The following is a 16,483-nucleotide window of genomic DNA, read 5'->3' as shown; positions in this document are numbered from 1 at the left end:
ATAGATCTTGAAATAGAACTTTTCTCCATCTCTCTTTTTCACGAGATAACCATGTTCCGTTTGTTTTGCAGGGCTAAACAGTCAGCTTGTTTTCTGTAACTCCCTCATCTCCTCACTCTTCCAACCAGCATATATTATGGATGTTGGTGGGGTCTCAAAGTATCAAGAACAGCAGGTGGAGACAGCACACACGCTGTCAGCCACACCAGGATTGCCTTTTCCCGTGATTGTGCAGCTTTGTTTGATCTATTCAGTTATCTTCTCTGTGCCCTTTTATTGTAGAAGTAGATACAGGTAAAATATTCTTGTTGCCACCACGAAGGAGTAACTTTAATAGCTAGAAAATACTTTTATCTAATTTCTATAAAAAATGTAGTGTTTCAAAACCAATGTCATCAGTTTTGGTAAAATTTACCTGCTAGACACTGGATTATCCCTCAAAGACATGCAAACATATTAGAGTATTATCTGTCTTTATCTATTATCTATATTTATCTTATTGCCCATCTTAATCTAGTGCCTATCTAAAAATCAATCTGTTCCTGTTGCCTTCATCTATAATCTCAAGCACATAAGAACTTATTAAAAATATGTCTATGCTTCTATAATTACATTTTATTGTCTTTTTTTTCAATCCCCCCCCCCTTTTTCTCTCAACCTACTCCATTCAAATCATTCCAATGAGCCATTTTCATTGAGGTCAGGAATAATATAGATGAATATGTCTCGTTTTTCTTTCATTTAAATTTAACTCAATTAGAACATAATAAATACTAGTGCAACCACACTTAAAAATGTGAAAAGGGGGTTTAAAATGAGGTTCCCTCCCTACCCCTAAACCTATTACTCAGTTCCCCTCCCTAACATAAATTGTTATTCAGTTTGGAGGTATGCATCTAGAATATTTAATACACATACAACCATTTTTTAAAAATTTTTTCTCCCATTCATTTCTACAACATTGTTAAATGCATAATTCAACTGGCAAAAAATAATGGAAATCCTTATCGGCCAAGTACGAATACAGACAGGAAAGTAGATTATGACACTGTGCGAATGCAAGCTTTTGTGTGTTTATGTGTTTCTTCTAATAATTTACAAGCTTTTTTATGGTATTAAAAGGAAGAGTGATCTTCAAGTTGTTATTCCTGTGATCATAATTTAATATAAGAACTTAAGGTTTATCAGAATTGTACACTTAATTATTTACTTATACTGTCCCTTTTGGCATGCTATTTAAATAGTGATTAAGTTAGCATATAGAATAATTTTCTCCTATCTCATTTTTCTCTCTCCATCACCATCTATTCTAGTAGATTATGTTACCTTTCTTCATATTTAGCTTTTTATTGTTAAACTAGAGGCCTGGTACACGGATTCATGCCATTGAAAGGAAATTAATTAGAAGGTAGCTGGTGGGGCGGGACTGGGCGAGATGGGCTGGACACAACCTGGAGCCAACCTCCCGTGGTTCCTCCCTGGTCGGCCACACCTGGGATGGCACCAGGGCTCAAAGGGTGTCTGCAGAGTGAGCAGGGTCCCTCTAGCAGGTGGGGTCCCTCAGCCTGGCCTGTGGGGATCGGGTCGAAACCGGCAGTCTGACATCTTCTGAGGGGTCCCGGAGTGTGAAAGGGTACTCTGCAAAGTTGTGTAGCTCGTCAGATCCTGCGTTGAGCGTCTGTCCCCTGGTGGTCAGTGCATGTCATACCTACTGGCCGGGCGGTCGGTTAGCTGGTTGGCCGGTCACTTAGGCTTTTATATATATAGATATATAGATGGTTTCATGTTTCTATTATGAGAGTTATGAGCTCTAAGTGTATATGTTAATCCATGGTAATAAAAGATTAGAATCAACCACACTTACTCTTTCTTTTGTGTACTTGTTCTTTTTTTCTTCCCAACTTTTCTAAGTTGCATAATTTATTCTCTGTCAAGATTTGTGACTTTGCCCTACCTGGTTTGGCTCAGTGGATAGAATGTTGTCCTGGGGACCAAAGGGTTCGATTCCGGTCAAGGGCATATACCTTGGTTGCAGGCTCCTTCCTGGCTCAGACCTCGGGGCTCATGCAGGAGACAACCAATAGATTTGTTTCTCTCACATCAATGTTTCTCTCTGTTTTTCCCTCTTTCTTCCACTCTCCCTAAAAAAAAATCAATGGAAAAATATCCTCAGGTGAGGATTACTGCCCTCTTCCCAAAAAAAAGAGATTTCTAGTGTCTTCTTATATTCACTGGATCTTTTACTATAGCCTTTCTATTTATCTCTCGATTGCCTGAACATCATCCCCTAGCAATGTCTTCAATTGGGCCTCAAAGTAATTATATAATCTGAGCTCTTGCATGTTCAAAAATGTTATTGCCTCTATCTTAGAAAATAAAGGCTGCTCTGCTATTTTATAATGTTGAATACTGCCACAGAGAAGTCTGATTATGATCTCAACCACCAGAAAATAAAAAAAAAAATGACTTAGGCCAGATTGCAAAACAACAATAGTTATTGACATCCGCATGTATTTTGGAATACAAATTCTCTGTGACACTGTTTTGTGGTTGTTGCTGTTGAAATATTTACTCTTATATCATGCTCCCATGAAAATTGGCATACATTAAAAATATCATTTAATGCCAGATAGCAAATGCTAAGCAATGAGTACTCCAAGCATTATACATTTAAAAACAAAATTTTCAGCCCTGCCCAGTGTGGTTCAGTTGGTTGGGCGTCATCCTGTGCATGGAAGGGTTGCTGGTTTGACTCCAGTCGGCGTACATGTCCAGGGTGTGGGTTAGGTCCCAAGAGGCAGCTGATGGATGTTCTGCTCTCACATCAATGTCTCTCTCCTCCTTTACCTCTCTCTCTAAAAATCAATGAAAAAAATCTTTTAAAAATTTCTATTCCATCTGGGATTCTTGCTGTTAAATAGAGAGATGCATAACTTGGGGTTTCTCTCACAAAGATTTCACAAACAGCCTGTCCTGTGCAGTGACCTGCCCTGAGCCACGCTATGTCTACGTCTTCGCCCAAGGTAAGGTAACATTTTTCTTCCACTGAAAATTAGAGACTGTTAAACATTTCTAACATCCACCCATTTTGTTTTCTTCCCTAAGTCATATACTGCATTACTTTATTTAGTTTTAGTGAGTTGGTAGAGATCTTTCCCTCAATCACTAACGAGATTGCATTGTATTCTAGCATCTTCAAAGCACACGTATGAAAAATGTTCCTTCAATGCCAATGGACTCACTGCTCCTCTGGACATAGTATTGGATACCTAACTAATATTCTCTGATGCGATGTCAGTCAGTTATGAAATCCTTGGTGAGACTTTGCTTAATGATGTTAGCTAATTTTACTAAGAGTACTAAGTGCCTGTCATTGTAGTAATCTATTTAATGGATTTTATAGTTGAGTGTTTTAGCATATTTAATCCCAATAAAAAAACTAGGATACTGTCAATACTCACATTACACAGAGGAGGAAATTGAGTCCCAGAAAGGTTAAGTAACTCTCTAGGACCACATTGCTCAAGAGTGGCAGAACCATAATCTGAAGCCAGGTATTCTGATTCCAGAACCCAAGTACTTTACCACTGCTGTTCATGCAGCCACCAGCCTATGTCTGGGACTAAAATATACTTTTCGCAGTGTCTCCATTTGAAATCATTGAGAGAAGGATCTTGTGGCTTATCATTAGGGCCACAGATACCATTACTCTGGCTCATATTAAAAAAATGGTTAATCCAATAAAATTCGTGCACTGCAGTCTAAACATTTTTTTTAGTGTTTGCAGTTGTTTGAATTTTTATTTTTAATCAATGTTTAATATTAACATCGAGCATCACATTAATATCTTTAGAGAGATTGTTAAGAAATAAAAGCTGAACATACACACCCAGACTTTTGAGAATGGTGTATATATTACACATCTGTACCAGGCTGCTTTTATGCTCCAGGTTAGGAGGTAGAAGGCAGGACTGGAAGTGTGACCTGACTGTTAACTTGCTTCGCTTGCTTTGCCTCTCACCTGTGTTCTTTAGGAAACAATAGTAACAGTATCATTACCACATCCTCATGCTTTTCAACTTAAGGCACGATAAAGTTGCCGTGAGTGCAGTTGCTTCTGGGAGAATAAAACTTCTTCCTCTTCTCTAGTGATTTGCAAAGTGAATAAAAACAAAACATAGAAAAAAACTTCAGTGAGTTGCTCTGAAAAATATGCTGCAACCGAGAAAACAAAAGGAAAAGCATTATTATCAGATGAAAATAACACCTTTGAATAAATATTTATGTATGTTTTCATAGTTTTCTGGCTTATGCTCCTTCATGTACCTTGCAGGCAGTTAAAGAAACAACTATAAATCATAAATAAAGAATAAAATGAACTCCATGAAAGTCTCTGATTACTCCATTACTGAAATCCAGCTTAGCAAATCATTTCTTTTCCTTCCCAGTATATTTCTATAAACAATCCAAGACAAACCTGTAGGATTTATGGAATGCATTTAATGTAAATGAAAGTAGAACCATGAACAGAACTGGCAAGAAATTAATTCATAATTCCCTCTGGCAAAAAAAAGAAGTGTTGGGAAAACAACATTTTCCTAACGAGAAACACTATGGAAATTTGTCAATGATATAATTGCCTTGAGGTGTTTTTGTGGAATATGAACCAAACTGGAAACTCATGGACTGAGCATTTTAATTTTTTTTCTACCACTAACTCTTACATAACATGGAAATGTCGTTTACTCTGGTTTCTTTAATAACATGATTAAATGAGCATGAGCCAGCTTAGACAAGGAATGACAAAAACTAACCTACCAGAAACCAAAATGTGCGGTTTGGGCTGAGAAGTACATTCTGAAAATAAAGTATTAGAGCTACGAAGCTTCCTTCCATATTGTAATTGGGACCCCCAAAGATCAGACAATAGAACCCAATTCTTCCCTTCATCCATATATATTTAGTCAAAAACATAACATGATTTCATTTTTCCTGTTTGTCTTAGGAAATCTAGATCACATATTCCCTTAGGTTGGAGAACCTCCTACCACTATACAAATATCCTGGGAATAACCCTTACACATCTCCTCCATTCTGGATATTCACTCTCTAAATGTAATACCCAAAAAAATCAAGTGATTTATAAATCATAACTCTGGATTATAACTTTATAAAGACTTGATCTATTATTAATTAAAGATTATATTTTATTTTTAATATGTTCAAAATACATAAGAGCACCTGCTAATGCAAGATAATCCTCATGCTTCTTATTGTAGAAATTACTTAAAGTAAATTCCATACTGCCAAAAAACATACTTTTGAAGTAACTGGATATTGGCTCTGTTTTTGAAAAATAAGTTGAGGCTTCCCAAGTGAGTTCACAGCAAGGGGGAAACTAATATCTATTTTTCTCAAATGTGTTAGACAAGGTCACCATAAACTGTGTTAGGGGCTAAAATTAGCCATTGTAATAAAGCATGAGGCAATAGTGTTATGTGCTGTCACTGCATTCCAATATATAATATGCTTTGATGGAATTCAGTAGTTTTTATAAGTTGGAGTCACTCAAACAACTCTTTTTCTCTTTGTCTATCTGTGTGATGCTAAACAATCTGTTTCATAGTGAGCACTTTTTAACTACGTGTTTTCATTTAATGCAGGCAGCCTTCATGTAATTATTTTAGACACTCAAACATAAGGTATACAGCATATATTATTGTATACTTAATATGCCATGTGGTTTTCAACTGAATGTAAGTCAGTTTTATACATAAGCATTAGTGAATATCCATTTAATTAAAAAACAACTTGAAGACATGATGAATTAGTAAACAAAACAAACAAACAAAAATAAACAAACAAGCAAACAGCAGCAACAACAAAAAAACCTATACCAACCAAGAAAATTTCAGATCACAATGGCGAGCCTAAGTTATTGCACAATAAAGGCAAAGGAGAATGCACAGTAAGGAACAGTTCTAAAATATCCCATCAAAATAACTGAAATTAAGTTCATCACTGGAGTGGCAATGAGGAAATATTACCATTAATGTTCTCTCTGGAGAATTTTTAAAATAATAAATGCACTCATCTGTTGAATTTAGCAGTCTTATCTGCAAATAAAATAGTCAGTTAAAAATAGTTTATTTGATTAATGATAGATACTATAAACCCATCTAGTCCACAAATTCCTGATGCACTATAGATTTATTACAAGACATTTATGAATTCCTATGTCCATCAAGTTTTATAGACTAAATAAATCATGCATATTTATATATCTATTGCTATTTTTCTAAGATAGCTAGTGTTTAGAATTTAGCTTAGTTAATTCATGGTATTGCTGCCTCTGGATCCATATTTTTTTGGCCAAGTGACCTGCAGGGACCTTAAACTGACAATAGTCCCCTCATGCAAGTGCATGCCCTATCAGTGATGGCGAACCTATGACACGCATGTCAGAGGTGACACGCGAACTCATTTTTTTGGTTGGTTTTTCTTTGTTAAATGGCATTTAAATATATAAAATAAATATCAAAAATATAAGTCTTTGTTTTACTGTGGTTGCAAATATCAAAAAATTTCTGTATGTGACACGGCACCAGAGTTAAGTTAGGGTTTTTCAAAATGCTGACATGCCGAGCTCAAAAGGTTTGCCATCACTGCATAGTAGCTCCCAAAGTCACAAGCAAATGTAAGTTCCTGACACACTTCCCCAACAACCCTTGTGATCAGCAGTCTCTCCTGCCTCCCGGGACCCACATGCCTTATGTACCCCTTAGGTGAGACCCCTGGGTGAGGAAGGCACTCTTTCAAACCCCAGCTCTTTTGGTTTAAATTGACCAACCTGGCCCTCGCCCAAGAACCCATCTCTCTCTCTGCACTTTGCCTTGACCTCCCCATGTGGCCCCTTTAGGTGAGCTGTGTACTTCCTCCAGGACCTATGAGTAATAAAGTTCTCTTTTTCAATTTCTCTTGAGGTCTATTGTTGAACCACAACTCACCATCTGGAACCCTGTGCTCCACCTAACAAATGCTGACTTAACGAAGTCACAACAGCTAGTGTTTAAGAGACAAGTTCGGTAACATGTCTGGAAAATTCAGTGCCGCCAGATTCCATGGCTCCCCTACATTTCCTAACCTCCACTGCAGGTGGCTTAGTGCTTTGTGACCAGACCAGGCTTGGCCAATGAACCATAGGATGGAGTGACATGGGTCACGTAGGAGAATTTGTCTACATGTGTGATGCTATTAGAGGCAGTTAGGAGCCTTGATACCTACTCCATTCCTCATTTCCTGTCATGAAATGATCTTAGAGTCCATGTATTTTAAAAAGCATAATCATAAGATGTAGAAGGATCACTTGACACATACTGGTCTCTATATGAACAAAAAAGTAACCATCTTTCGTGAAGCAGTGAAGGTTTCAGTTTTGTCTGCTGCAACCGATGCTAAGTGAAATAAACCAGTCACCAAGGACAAATACTGTATGATTACACTCACATGAAGTACCTAGAGCGGTCAGATGCATAGAGACAGAAAGTAGAATTGTGGTTGCCAGGGGCTGGGGGCAGAAGGGAATGGGGAGTTGTTATTTAATGGGCATAGAGTTTCATTTTTACAAGCTAAAAAGAGTTCTGGAGAGTAGATGTGCAACAATGTAAGTGCACTTAATACTATTGAACTGTACATTTAAAAAATGGTTAAGATGTTAAATTGTTTATGTTATGTATAGTTAAGCACAATTAAAAATATAAATAAAGAAAGGAAAATTAAGGTGTCAGAGTGCAAATGTATTCAATTTTTGTTTTTAAAAAAATCTTGCAAAGACTGAGCCTCAGTTACACAGAACCACAAGGTGATTCCCTCAAGAGCTTTCCAAAAGAGTTATGAACTTGCCCAAGGTCACATGATTAACAAATAAGATAATTTGCTAATTAAATCATTCAATTTTAATCAGAGCTATGAGACTCCAGCATCAAGTCCAAAACCATTATTTTATAGAGGACATGTTTCTATATGTATAGATCTGAATCTATCAAGTACTCTATTCTTTGTGTGTGTATGTGTGTGGTTCTTTTAGATTTACTTTTTTAAAAAAGTATCTTTATTGCTGAAAGTATTACAGATGTCCCACTTTTTTTCCTCACTGACCCCCCTCCACCCCACACCCACCCCTCCCAGGCCTTCACCATACTATTGTCTGTGTCCATGGACCATGCGTATCCTATATAATAAAAGCCTAATATGCTAAATGTCTGGTCGTCCATTTGTCCGTTCAACCAATCAAAGCATAATATGCTAATGATATGCTAAGGCCGCACAACCGCTCACTATGACGTTCACTGACCACCAGGGAGCAGACAGTCAACTGGTCCACCAGTCACTATGATGTGCACTGACCACGAGGGGGCAGACACTCCAACCAGTAGGTTAACTTGCTGATGGGGTCCAGCTAATCTGGACTGAGTGAGATGGGCCAGACACACCCTGGCGCCCTCCCACAGTCCCTCCCCATCTGGCCAACCTTCCATGTCCCTCCCCAGCCCTGATCATGCACCAGTGGGGTCCCTTGGTCTGGCCTGCACCCTCTTGCAATCTGGGACCCCTTGGAGGATGTCAGAGAGCTGGTTTCGGCCTGATCCTGCACACCAGGCCGAGGGACCCCACTGGTGCACGAATTTGTACACCAGGCCTCTAGTATGCATATAAGTTCTCTGATTAATCTCCCCCCTGCCCCTGCCTTCCCTCTGAGATTCACCAGTCTGTTTCATGCTTCTATGTATCTGTAGATCAAGTACTCTATTTTATAAGGAAAAAATAATCCACCCTATTCATCAAAAGGAAAAAAAAGAAACAAATAAAAAAGAGACAACTCACAATATTAAAAAAGGTGGCCATCCAAGTTTCCTTAAACTATAAATTTTATTTAAAAATTTAAATTTATTTTCTTTTTACAGTATAATGACAATATAATTTACTTTTTTAATTCATTTTTTCTTGGTTTACATGCATATGTGGTCTTCAATTACAAGAACATTATTGTATAGAAACACTTTTAATTAAAGAACTGGATCATCTCAGAATTAGAAAGATTCAGGATTCAAATTGACCTGGCTTTTACATTTTTTAATATTTTACATGGTTTTAAGTTTTTAAGTACAGAAAATGTGTCACAAGGTGCATTCATTTTTTAAATTTGTATTAAAATTATTGGGATGATATTAGTTAATAAGATTATATAGGTTTCAAGTGTACAATTTTATGTGGACCTATTAGTTGAAGAGAAATAATAGAGTTAAAAACAAAAAATAACATGGTTCCTTTTATACATGATATAAAATGGAAACACATTGGGTTACGGGCTAGGCTAAGAATTGGGAGACAGGTTCTAGTCCTTCTATACTTATCTAACTAGCACTTTTCTTGACAACATTCATCAACCTTTGTATGTTTTAGTTTCCTAATTTGAAAAATGTGGAGAAAGACACAAACTTATGGAAATTCTATGAAGTACCTAGTGGAAGAACATGGGAGGCGAGTTCTTACAACATGATGGAAAAGGTATTCACCTTAAATTTGATAAAAAGCGACTTTCTAAACTGACACAAGCTACCCCCTTGTTGCACTTATGGGTGCATCACTTATTTTATTTTAATAAAAGTTCATATACACACAGATGAATGCAGGGGACAGACTAGCTCTTAATAAGAAGGCAGTAGATTTTAGTGGAAGTTCATTCATTGTTTCCTCTTTACTGTTGTTGTGCTACTGATACCTAAAATTTAGCTTGAAAAGCAGTTCTCTCTTCATCTGATTCCTGTCTCCTCTATGGCGGGCCTCTAGGATGCTGATAAATTTTTCTACCCTTGAAGATTAAAAAACAAACAAACATGAAGAGCATTGGATATACTAAAGACAAAATACAGGACTCAGAAAGAGACACAGTCAGCTACATAGCTGACCTCTTGTTTCTGAGTTTCATCTAGAGTCATTGTGAATAGTAGAAAAGCAATAGAAAAGAGATGTTTTATCTGTCACCTCTGCACTAGTCCTGCTGATGTTAATGAGCGTAAGAGGGGGGAAAACAAAAGAACTGTTGGGATAGGTCATACCCTTATGCTATCACAAAGGTTTCTATGAGGCAAAAGATCCAAAGACAGAAACCAAACAACAACAACAACACAGGATAAACATTACATGTCACACAAAGTAACTAGCATTGTATAAGAGTGTAAGCAGGCAGCTTAAGCTTCTGGCCCCATATTACTTTGTAAATTAAATAATAATAATAATAATAATAATAATAATAGAATGAAAGGACCCATCTAAGTAGGCTTAGCTGGAAAAAATTTCATCACTGCATATAAGTAACTGTTATGGAGTAGATAAATGTTTCCATAGTCTCCTTTACTTTCAAATTGTCATTGCAAATATTAGTCCTGTTTATTGTTTTCTCCTCTTTTAGCTTTCCATAGCTCCGTATTAAAAATTCATCTGGAAAAAAAATTCATCTGGTAACTATTTTCTTCCAAGTTTCTGCTGGCAGACATTTGGCTGCTTTTGTGCCTCTACATAGGTCAGCCTTAATACTGCATGGGGGTGCGGGGAGCAGGGGAGGTGTAGGAATTCCTTTTTAAAAATTTATTTTTCAATTATAGTTGACATGCAATATTATATTAATTTCAGGTGTACAAGATAGTTATTAGAAATTTATATACCTTACAAAGTGATCACCCCAATAAGCCTAGTACCCATCTGACCCATACATCGTTATTACAATGTGATTGACTATATTCCCTATGCTGTTCTTTACAACCCCATGACTATTTTAATAACTGGACATTTGTACTTCTTCAGGGATTCCTTCCTTGAGTTTCTAGTCTCCATATCATTCTTTCTCCCTCTCCCCTCCCCCTCCTCCATTCAACCACTTCAACCTGAACTCTTCCCAGTCCTAGTTTTGTTACTGAGCCTTTGTCACTAACTCAGAATGAACACCTGAGCCCTTATGTTCTCATAATTATAAATCATGTCACATCAGATGATCTTTGTTCTCCTACAGTTACTCACCAACTGCGTTTCACTTATCTAAATGAGCTTGTCCTCGCTCACTGTTCAACTCTCTGAAGCTCATGTCATCTTCACATTAGTCGGTTGGAGTATGACCATTGACAAGTCAAGAAGCCAGAGAAGCCAGCTAGGATTTTTGTGTTTGTTTTGTTTTTCCATTTTCCCCTCCACTTCCTCACATAAGACCTGGGAATTTACATTAGAAAAAGAAACTTTTCAAACTGATAGCAAGCCTTCCTAAATAGCAGCTCTAAGTCATCCTTCTTGCCAAGTGTTATAGTATATTCTCTCCTTTCCTCCTTTCACTTGATATAGTCTTTAAATAATTTCACACTTTTGCTTTTCCACAAACCAGCCAGGGAAAACAGACTCAGGGCTTAAAATACCCTCTACATAGCAGGGGATTTACATGTTCTGGTATGAAGGAAAGTTCTAGGGACCCAGTAGACACCAACAAGTCATTTCTAACATACAAGGATTTAAGTTGTACCAGACATTCACACTTTTCCTTCAAACCCAAACTCATTTCTTTCATGAGGCTGTTCTCAAGAACTAGCTTTTCAAGATTCAGATGTAAACATCTTGAGAGTGAAATATCAAACTCTTCAATATAGGAGCCAGTACTTAATCTCTCCCGAGGTCAATTTAGGAGATTAGGGCAGAGGCTGAACCAACATGGACAATTAATTACTATTGCTCCTCTCTCTTGGATATTATAACCATGTATTAGTTGGTAAACTATTCTGGTTTCTATGGATTCACCTGTTTTATGAAGTTTACAGTTCCAAAGTGTCAGATACTAGGGAGAGTGTATAATGCCATGGAGGTAAATAGAACTGTCACCAACTTTATAGACTAGGTACACTTTATCAAATATTTTTTATGTGTAATTATGCTCAGTCCATATATCTGTATCTTGCAGTGTGCAGAGTTAATATAATTGGAATTGTACTATATGTCTAATATAGGGCAATTGAAACATAGGTATTGACAAAAGATAATAAATTTTCTCACCCATATGACATTTAAGAATACCATTCTTTGGTGGTACGGTAAGGGACTTTGAGGAAGTAGAGTCAAAGGCAGAAATAGATATAGACAACCTGTCTCAGATAACTGCTTCACAAAAAAATGCTTTGAAATAAATTAACCAAAAAATAGAATGAGGTTAATAAATAAAATGGGAAAAAAAGGGGAAAAAAAAGAATAGAAGATCGAGAGATCTAATTGGGGGGAAAGGGAAAGAAAACAGTTTCTCTGAAAGTCTTCCCATGTATAACATGCTAATTAATAATATTATGAATTTTAAATGTAACATCATGCTTTATAAAGGGAAATATGTTTGTAAGAAGAATCAGCTTTGCTTCTTTCAACCTAGATGAGTCTTAATGCCTTGGGGAGTACAATATTAATTATTTTATTTTTTTAAAAATTTAAATTTGTCTTTATTGTTGAAAGTATTATAGATGTCCCATTTATCCCCCATTCATCCTTTTTAGTCCGCCCTGTCTCCTTCCCCAGGCTTTCACCGCACTATTGTCTGTGTCCATGGGTTATGCATATATACATATAAGTTATTTGGTTGATCTTTTCCCAACCCCCTTCCTTCTGAAATATGTCAGTTTGTTGCACGCTTCAATATCTCTAGGTCTATTTTGTTAGCCAGTGTTCATTAGATTCCACATATAAGTGAGATCATATGATACTTGTCTTTCTCTGACTGGCTTATTTCACTTAGCATAATACTCTCCATGTCCAATTCTTTTAGAGCCAAAATTTTTTGCTTGTCTCTTTGTCCCATGGAGCCAGCAACTCCAATTCCGTACAAAGGTCATCAAAGCAAAGAAGCTACCTTGTTAGGTCCTATGCAGAATGTTATGAAATTTCTTTGGAGAGTTCTAATCCCTCTGCAATCGCACTCACTCAGTATACAAAGGCTATTTGTAGAATTAGTGATAAACCTGGGAAAGAAATTGGATTGTTGGAGAGACTTAGGTAAACTTTAGGAATAGCATGAGACTTCCATAGTCAAGTTCTTCTAGAGATAGAAGGGATACCTTTAATCTATTTGTTCACTTCAAGATGTCTTCATATTATCTAATCTCTAAAAGCTCAGTACAGTCACAAAACACCTGATCTTAAAATGCTTGATAAGTTAAAAGGAAAATTAAAATAATTTTCCTTTTAACTTTCTTTCATAATTCCAAGCATTCCCAAGTTTACTGCTATTTCTACAAAGAGCATATGTTTACTGAATATGACTGCACAGTGTTTAGAACTCTAAATTGCTACTATTCACTTACTTGGTGCCTTACCAGCATGTAATCAATTCCAAATAAATGCTATTTATTATTATACTAAAGGCCCGGTGCATAAAATTTGTGCACTGGGGGGAGGGGTGTATCCCTCAGCCCAACCTGCACCCTCTCCAATCTGAGACCCCTTGGGGGATATCTGACATCTCTCTCACAATCCAAAACTGCTGGCTCCCAACCGCTTGCCTGCCTGCCTGCCTGATTGCCCCTAACTGCTTCTGCCTGCCAGCCTGATCGACACCTAACTGCTCCCCTGCTGACCTGATTGCCCCTAACTACCTTCCCCTGCTGGCCTGACCTCGCCCCCCACTGCTCTCCCCTGCTGGCCTGATCTTGCCCCCAACTGCCCTCCCCTGCAGGCCTGATCTCGCCCCCAATGGCCCTCCCCTGCTGGCCTGATCTTGCCTGTAACTGCCCTCTCCTGCTGGCCTGATCGCCCCTAACGGCCTCTGCCTTGGCCCCACCAAAATGGCTTTGTCTGGAAGGAAGTCAGACATCTGGAAGATGGCTGGTTGACTGGGTCTAACTAGTATATTACACTTTTATTAGTATAGATAAATTATATAGAATAGGATTGCTTAAATGGGGGGGGGTGGTGAAGCCTTTTTCAGTATGAGGAGATACTCTTGGCAGACAAAAACACATAATCCCTATATCTGGACTGATAGCCAGCCATATGCACTATACTGCCAAAGTGGTCCCAGATTAGGTTCTGATTGGTCAGTTTTTATGCCAGTCAGCATCAAAAGCTCCGCCTCCTAAGCTGCCATTGGCTCCTGGCACTTCACCCAGATTTGATTCTAATTGGTCGGTTTCTATGTCAGTCAGCATCTCTGGACCTATCCCTGGGCCTGATCAAAGAGGCGGGGCTGATCAACAGCCCTTGTGGAGGCCTGGAGAGAAACAGAGGCAGGGCTGCTGGCGAAGCAGGAGAGAAAGAGAGAGGCAACAGCTGATCAACAGCTGTGACGGAGGCTGCAGATCAGACCCTGCCTCTCTCTCTGAAGGCCTCTCTCCGGGCCTGATCTGCAGCTCCCTCAGCAGTCAGTGCTGGGTCGCTGTGCCAGCACCAGCTGCAGTTGCCATGGCAACCCAGCACTGACTTCCGGTATTTGGTTGAGCCTGCTGTTGTTAGGGACCCCCGCTCTTTATATATATAGATCATATTATGCCCAGCTTCAAAAACTGGAACAATCAGAGAATTTTTAAATGTACACATTTAATAATTGACACACATAACTAAGAAATTAAAAACATATAAGAACTAATCTAATATCTGGGCCATGTATATGGTTTGCATGTCTTTATAATAGACTAGAGGCCCAGTTCACAAAATTCGTGCACTTGCAGGGGGGAATCCCTCTGCCCAGGCTGCGCCCTCTTGCAGTTCGGGAACCCTCAGGGGATTGGGAGCATGCTGAAGCCGGCAGTTGGACATCCTTAGCGCTGCTGCAGTGGCAGGAGAGGTTCCCACCACCACTATTGCGCTCGCCAGCCATGAGCCCGGCCTCTGGCTGAGCGGTGTTCCCCCTGTTGGAGTGCACTGACCACCAGGAAGCTGCTCCTGCATTGAGCATCTGCCCCCTGGTGGTCAGTGCACATCATAGCGACCAGTCGCCCCACAGTTTGGTCAATTTGCATATTAGTCTTTGATTATATAGGATTCTTTTTTTTGTGTTGTACAATGACTAAGAATACAAACTTGATTTCGGACATAGGTAGATGTGAAAACAGCCCTGCAACTAGTTATTCACCATGAGTGTTAAATTGTAACTCTCCAGGTTTCTTTCTTTCTAGCTGTAAACAAAATAATTATATGATACAGCAGTATTTAATTTTGTAAATGTTGAATTAGATTATTTATATAATATCCTCAGTTTAATATTTTTATAGGTTAGAATTCATGAAATATTATATAATGTTGTTTTATTACTTTTGGTTCTCTTTCCCTTGTCTTTGTTTAACTTAGTAATGATATATCTCATCTTTATACTTAAAAATGTTCTAAGAAACTTTGGAATAGATAATTTTGACAGTGCTTATATTAATAACCTCTTGAGCTTATCAGGCAAGTCTGACAAAGTTTTCTATTCCTCCAAGGCATGCTGTTGGAACCACAGAAAGCTGCCATAAAATTAAATTTAAAAGATAGAACTAAAACTGGAAACTTTAACTTTGGGGGAATGTCTGAATATCATCTTAGAGTTTGCATGTGAGAGACAGTACTGTATAGTAAGGAGTACAGCTTTGGCTTTAGAAAGGCTGAAGGGTGTGTGTGTGTGTGTGTGTGTGTGTGTGTGTGTAATTGATTTTCTTAGAGATGAATGGAGGGAGAGTTGGGTGGGGGAGGGATCATCAATATGAGAGAGACATTGATCAGCTGCCCCTCCAGCATGCATTCCGACTGAGAATGAACCCATAACCTAGGCATGTGGCCTGACCAGGAATCAAACTTGCAACCTCTGGTGCACAGATGATGCTCCAATCAACTGAGCCACACCGGGCCAGGGCCAGACAGGCTGAGTTTTAAATCTCGATTTCACCACCAGATATGTGGCCCTGGAATTTAGCTAACCCATTTTCCAGCTGAAACACTTCTTTTGTACACCAGAACTGATGGAGAAGGGTACAATTGTACCTTTGGCCCTGCATTGTTCTTGTTGAGTTCCTATAAATTTTGTTGAACAAAAACTTTTCAAATGATGTTAGCCTTTGCTATTTTTAGCCAGCTTAAAAGATGCTTACCTGGGAGAGAGCTTTCCCTGAGTACCTCATACCACTATTCTGGAAGTCTGTCCATTTTTGAGGTACAAATTTTGATGTTAATGTTGATAGATACATATAAGTTAATGTCAGCTATATTTTTTTGTCAGGTTATTACTTTAAGTATTATATACAATACCACTTCATTCTTACATTGTTTTCCATTTAAGGTCTATTTTGCTAAAATATAAATATTTCTACATTATTTTGGTTAATATATGAGTGAAAAAATGTTTAATACCACTTTATTTTAGGTTTTTTTTTTAGTTTATGTTTTTAATTTCCTTTCCTTTAAACTCTTTGATCTTTTGATTATATGAATTTTTATT

Source organism: Myotis brandtii, unplaced genomic scaffold, assembly GCF_000412655.1.
Source record: "Myotis brandtii unplaced genomic scaffold, ASM41265v1 scaffold405, whole genome shotgun sequence".
Lineage (NCBI taxonomy): Eukaryota > Metazoa > Chordata > Mammalia > Chiroptera > Vespertilionidae > Myotis > Myotis brandtii.
Note: the sequence above shows the minus strand (reverse complement) of the source record.